This window comes from Oncorhynchus nerka, linkage group LG13 (genome assembly GCF_034236695.1).
Source record: "Oncorhynchus nerka isolate Pitt River linkage group LG13, Oner_Uvic_2.0, whole genome shotgun sequence".
Classification (NCBI taxonomy): domain Eukaryota; kingdom Metazoa; phylum Chordata; class Actinopteri; order Salmoniformes; family Salmonidae; genus Oncorhynchus; species Oncorhynchus nerka.
Window position 1 is genome coordinate 4,746,987 of NC_088408.1, and position 6,284 is coordinate 4,753,270.

The 6,284-nt window shown below is 47.7% G+C and overlaps 1 pseudogene; it reads right to left on the bottom strand.

Moving 5' to 3' along the window:
* Positions 1 to 2,100: 2,100 nt before the first annotated feature.
* The window catches only part of LOC135574645 (AF4/FMR2 family member lilli-like), a 20,590-nt pseudogene continuing 16,406 nt past the window's right edge, over positions 2,101 to 6,284 (bottom strand).

A 6,284-nucleotide genomic window follows, 5' to 3' on the forward strand; every position in this document is an offset into this window, starting at 1 on the left:
GTGTGTCTGTAGTGTGTTTCCTTGTGTCTATAGTGTGAGTGTGTGTGTGTGTGTGTGTTTGTGTTATTGACATCTATAGTGTGTAGGTGTCTGAAGAGTAATGTGACTTGTGTTATGCATCTGGTGTGTGTGTGTGTGTGTGTCTATAGTGTGTGTGTGTGTGTGTGTGTGTCTATGTGTGTGTGTGTGTGTCTATAGTGTGTGTGTGTGTCTATAATGTGTGTGTGTCTATAGTGTGTGTGTGTGTGTGTGTGTGTGTGTGTGTCTATAAATGTGTGTGTGTGTGTCTATAGTGTGTGTGTGTGTCTATGGTGTGTGTGTGTGTCTATAATGTGTGTGTGTGTGTCTATAGTGTGTGTGTGTGTCTATGGTGTGTGTGTCTATAGTGTGTGTGTGTCTATAGTGTGTGTGTGTGTCCATGGTGTGTGTGTGTGTGTGTGTCTAAGGTGTGTGTGTGTGTGTGTGTCTCGGCAGTGTGTGTGTATCTATAGTGTGTGTGTGTGTGTGTGTGTGTGTCTATAGTATGTGTGTATGTCTATAGTGTATGTGTATGTTTATAGTGTGTGTGTGTCTATAGTGTGTGTGTGTCTATAGTGTGTGTGTGTGTCTATAGTGTGTTTGTGTGATTATAGTGTGTGTGTGTGTCTATAGTGTGTGTGTGTGTCTATAGTGTGTGTGTGTGTGTGTGTGTGTGTGTGTGTATATAAATGTGTGTGTCTATAGTTTGTGTGTGTGTGTCTATAGTGTGTGTGTGTGTGTCTATGTGTGTGTGTGTGTCTATAGTGTGTGTGTGTGTGTGTGTGTCTATGGTGTGTGTGTCTATAGTGTGTGTGTGTGTCTATAATGTGTGTGTGTCTATAGTGTGTGTGTGTGTCTATAGTGTGTGTGTCTATGTGTGTGTGTGTGTGTCTATAGTGTGTGTGTGTGTCTATAGTATGTGTGCGTGTCTATAGTGTGTGTGTGTGTGTGTGTGTGTCTATAGTGTGTGTGCACGTAGCACTGTAGTAACTATCACACTCAACTAAACGACTTGATTAGTGTAGTGTTAGCTAGCTACATAGCTAGCTACATAGTTGTCTTTGCTGTCTAAGTATCCAAGATAATTGTGTAGCTTAGAGTGTGGAGTCTTAGAGTGATAATTGCGTTATTATCGTATTTCGTCGCCCTCCTATCTGCCTAGCAGCTAGCCAGCTAGCATACGTTCACCGGCTACCGTAGCACTGTAGTAACTATCACACTCAACCGAACGACTTGATTAGTGTAGTATTAGATAGCTACATAGTTGTCTTTGCTGTCTTCGTATCCAAGATAATTGTGTAGTTTAGAGTGTGTAGTCTTAGAGTGATTATCTTAATTTACCGAGGTTAGCTAGCCAGCTATTTTGTCGTCCTTAACGTAGGAGACACTCCTAGCTAGCCAATAGCCAGCCAACGTCTACTGAATAGAACTTTCGCATTCTCGGTCGCATTCCGCGTCGGCTCCACAGGTAGTATCACTTTTTCATTTCATTTCATTACAGTCCCAACGGTGTGATTTGTTTGATCGTAGCTAGCTACATAGCTAGCTACATAGCCGTCTTTTTTCAAAGATAATTGTGTAGTCTAGAGCGATTTTCTGAGTTAGCTAGCCAGCTATTGTCGTTCTCCTAGCATAGCGTAACGTAACCAACACTGCTAGCTAGCCAGCTAGCTCCCGATAAGCAGCATTGTAGAAACTTCACACTCAACAGTACGACTTGATTAGGGTAGTGTCAACAACGAGCTAGCCTACCCCAGCAGTACTCTATCATTTAATCATTTTAGTCAATTAGATTCACTCGTAAGCAACTTTCTGAACATTCGAGACGTGTAGTCCACTTGTCATTCCAATCTCCTCTGCATTAGCGTAGCCTCTTCTCTAGCCTGTCAACTATGTGTCAGTCTATCCCTGTTCTCTCCTCTCTGCACAGACCATACAAACGCTCCACACCGCATGGCCGCAGCCACCTAATCTGGTGGTCCCAGCGCGCACGACCCACGTGGAGTTCCAGGTCTCCGGTAGCCTCTGGAACTGCCGATCTAAAAGCCAACAAGGCAGAGTTCATCTCAGCTTATGTCTCCCTCAAGTCCTCGACTTCTTGGCTCTGACGGAAACATGGATCACCACAGACAACACCGCTTCTCCTACTGCTCTCTCTTCGTCCGCCCCACGTGCTCTCGCACACCCTGAGAGCTTCTGGTCAGCGGGGTGGTGGCACCCGGGATCCTCATCTCTCCCAAGTGGTCATTCTCTCTTTCTCCCCTTACCCATCTGTCTATCGCCTCCTTTGAATTCCATGCTGTCACAGTTACCAGCCCTTTCAAGCTTAACGTCCCTTATCATTTATCGCCCTCCAGGTTCCTCGGAGAGTTCATCAATGAGCTTGATGCCTTGATAAGCTCCTTTCCTGAGGACGGCTCACCTCTCACAGTTCTGGGCGACTTTAACCTCCCCGTCTACCTTTGACTCATTCCTCTCTGCCTCCTTCTTTCACTCCTCTCCTCTTTTGACCTCACCCTCTCACCTTCCCCCCTACTCACAAGGCAGGCAATACGCTCGACCTCATCTTTTAGATGCTGTTCCTCCACTAACCTCATTGCAACTCCTCCAAGTCTCTGACCACTACCTTGTATCCTTTTCCCTCTCCTCTCATCCAACACTTCCCACACTGCCCCTACTCGGATGGTATCGCGCCGTCCCAACCTTCGCTCTCTCTCCCCGCTACTCTCTCCTCTTCCATCCTATCATCTCTTCCCTCTGCTCAAACCTTCTCCAACCTATCTCCTGATTCTGCCTCCTCAACCCTCCTCTCCTCCCTTTCTGCATCCTTTGACTCTCTATGTCCCCTATCCTCCAGGCGGCTCGGTCCTCCCCTCCCGCTCCGTGGCTCGACGACTCATTGCGAGCTCACAGAACAGGGCTCCGGGCAGCCGAGCGGAAATGGAGGAAAACTCGCCTCCCTGCAGGACCTGACATCCTTTCACTCCCTCCTCTCTACATTTTCCTCTCTCTCTCTCTGCTGCTAAAGCCACTTTCTACCACTCTAAATTCCAAGCATCTGCCTCTAACCCTAGGAAGCTCTTTGCCACCTTCTCCTCCCTCTTGAATCCTCCTCCCCCTCCCCCTCCTCCCTCTCTGCAGATGACTTCGTCAACCATTTTGAAAAGAAGGTCGCGACATCCGATCCTCGTTTGCTAAGTCAACGACACCATCAGTTCTGCTCACACTGCCCTACCCTGTGCTCTGACCTCTTTCTCCCCTCTCTCCAGATGACATCTCGCGTCTTGTGACGGCCGCAGCCGCCCAACAACCTGCGCTTGACCCTATCCCTCCTCTCTTCTCCAGACCATCTCCGGTGACCTTTTCCCTTACCACCTCGCTCATCACTCATCCCTGACCGCTGGCTCACGTCCTCCGTCTTCAAGAGAGCGAGTTGCACCCCTTCTGAAAAAAACCTACACTCGATCCCTCCGATGTCAACAACTACAGACCAGTATCCCTTCTTTCTTTTCTCTCCAAAAACTCTTGGGCGTGCCGTCCTTGGCCAGCTCTCCCGCTATCTCTCTCAGAATGACCTTCTTGATCCAAATCAGTCAGGTTTCAAGACTAGTCATTCAACTGAGACTGCTCTTCTCTGTATCACGGAGCGCTCCGCACTGCTAAAGCTAACTCTCTCTCCTCTGCTCTCATCCTTCTAGACCTATCGGCTGCCTTCGATACTGTGAACCATCAGATCCTCCCCTCTCCACCCTCTCCGAGTTGGGCATCTCCGGCGCGGCCCACGCTTGATTGCGTCCTACCTGACAGGTCGCTCTACCAGGTGGCGTGGCAGAATCCGTCTCCTCACCACGTGCTCTCACCACTGGTGTCCCCCAGGGCTCTGTTCTAGGCCCTCTCCTATTCTCGCTATACACCAAGTCACTTGGCTCTGTCATAACCTCATGGTCTCTCCTATCATTGCTATGCAGACGACACACAATTAATTTTCTCCTTTCCCCCTTCTGATGACCAGGTGGCGAATCGCATCTCTGCATGTCTGGCAGACATATCAGTGTGGATGACGGATCATCACCTCAGCTGAACTCGGCAAGACGGAGCTGCTCTTCCTCCCGGGGAAGGACTGCCCGTTCCATGATCTCGCCATCACGGTTGACAACTCCATTGTGTCCTCGTCCCAGGCGCTAAGAACCTTGGCGTGATCCTGGACAACACCCTGTCGTTCTCAAATAACATCAAGGCGGTGGCCCGTTCCTGTAGGTTCATGCTCTACAGCATCCATGAGTGCGACCCTGCCTCACACACACGGCGCAGGTCCTAATCCAGGCACTGTGTCTCCCGTCTGGATTACTGCTGGCTGTTGGCTGGGCTCCCTGCCTGTGCCATTAAACCCTACAACTCATCCAGACGCCGCAGCCCGTCTGGTGTTCAACCTTCCCCAAGTTCTCTCATCACCCCGCTCCTCCGCTCTCTCCACTGGCTTCCAGTTGAAGCTCGCATCCGCTACAAGACCATGGTGCTTGCCCTACGGAGCTGTGAGGGGAACGGCACCTCACTACCTCCAGGCTCTGATCAGGCCCTACACCCAAACAAGGGCACTGCGTTCATCCACCTCTGGCCTGCTCGCCTCCCTACCACTGAGGAAGTACAGTTCCCGCTCAGCCCAGTCAAAACTGTTAGCTGCTCTGGCCCCCAATGGTGGAACAAACTCCCCTCACGACGCCAGGACAGCGGAGTCAATCACACCACCTTCCGAGGAGACACCTGAAACCCCACCTCTTTAAGGAATACCTAGGATAGGATAAAGTAATCCTTCTCCCCCTCCCCCCCTTTAAAGACCTAGATGCACTATTGTATGTGTGTGTCTATAGTGAAAACATTTCCACTGGATGTCATGTGTGTGTCTTATAGGTGAAAGCACCAATTTGTAAATACAAGCTCTGGATAAATGCGTCTGCTAAATGACTTATATGTAAATGTCTTAAATGTTAAATGTAAATGTGTGTGTCTATAGTGTGTGTGACTGTGTCTGGTGTGGTGTGTAGTGTGGGTGTCTGATAGTGTAAGAAAAGGTGTGTGTGTCTATAGTGTGTGTGTGTCTATAGTGTGTGTGTGTGTCTATAGTGTGTGTGTGTCTATAGTGTGTGTGTGTGTATAGTGTGTTTGTGTGATTATAGTGTGTGTGTGTGTGTGTCTATAGTATGTGTGTGTGTCTATAGTGTATGTGTGTGTGTATAGTGTGTGTGTGTCTTTATAGTGTGTGTGTGTGTCTATAGTGTGTGTGTGTGTGTCTATAGTGTGTGTGTGTGTGTCTATAGTGTGTGTGTGTCTATAGTATGTGTGTGTGTGTGTGTCTATAGTGTGTGTGTGTGTCTATAGTGTGTGTTTGTGTGTCTATAGTATGTGTGTGTATAGTGTGTGTGTGTCTATAGTATGTGTGTGTGTCTATAGTGTGTGTGTGTGTCTATAGTGTGTGTGTGTCTATGTGTGTGTGTGTGTGTGTGTCTATAGTGTGTGTGTGTGTCTATGATTATAGTGTGTGTGTGTGTGTCTATAGTGTGTGTGTGTGTGTGTGTGTCTATAGTGTGTGTGTGTGTTTATAGTGTGTGTGTGTCTATAGTGTGTGTGTGTGTCTATAGTGTGTGTGTGTGTGTGTGTGTGTGTCTATAGTGTGTGTGTCTATAGTGTGTTTGTGTCTATAGTGTGTGTGTGTGTGTGTGTGTGTGTCTATAGTGTGTTTGTGTGATTATAGTGTGTGTGTGTCTATAGTATGTGTGTGTGTCTATAGTGTGCGTGTCTATAGTGTGTGTGTGTGTATATATGTGTGTGTGTCTATAGTGTGTGTGTGTCTATAGTGTGCGTGTGTGTCTATAGTATGTGTGTGTGTGTCTAGAGTATGTGTGTGTGTGTGTCTGTAGTATGTGTGTGTGTCTATAGTGTGTGTGTGTGTGTGTGTCTATAGTGTGTATGTGTTTGTGTTTATAGTATGTGTGCGTGTCTATAGTGTGTGTGTGTGTGTCTATAGTATGTGTGTGTGTGTGTGTGTGTCTATAGTGTGTGTGTGTGTGTGTGTCTATAGTGTGTGTCTATGTGTGTGTGTGTCTATAGTGTGACTGTGTCTATAGTGTGTGTGTGTGTGTCTATAGTGTGTGTGTCTATGGTGTGTGTGTCTATAGTGAGTGTGTGTGTCTATAATGTGTGTGTGTGTGTCTACAGTATGTGTGTGTCTATAGTGTGTGTGTGTGTGTCTATAGTATGTGTGTGTGTCT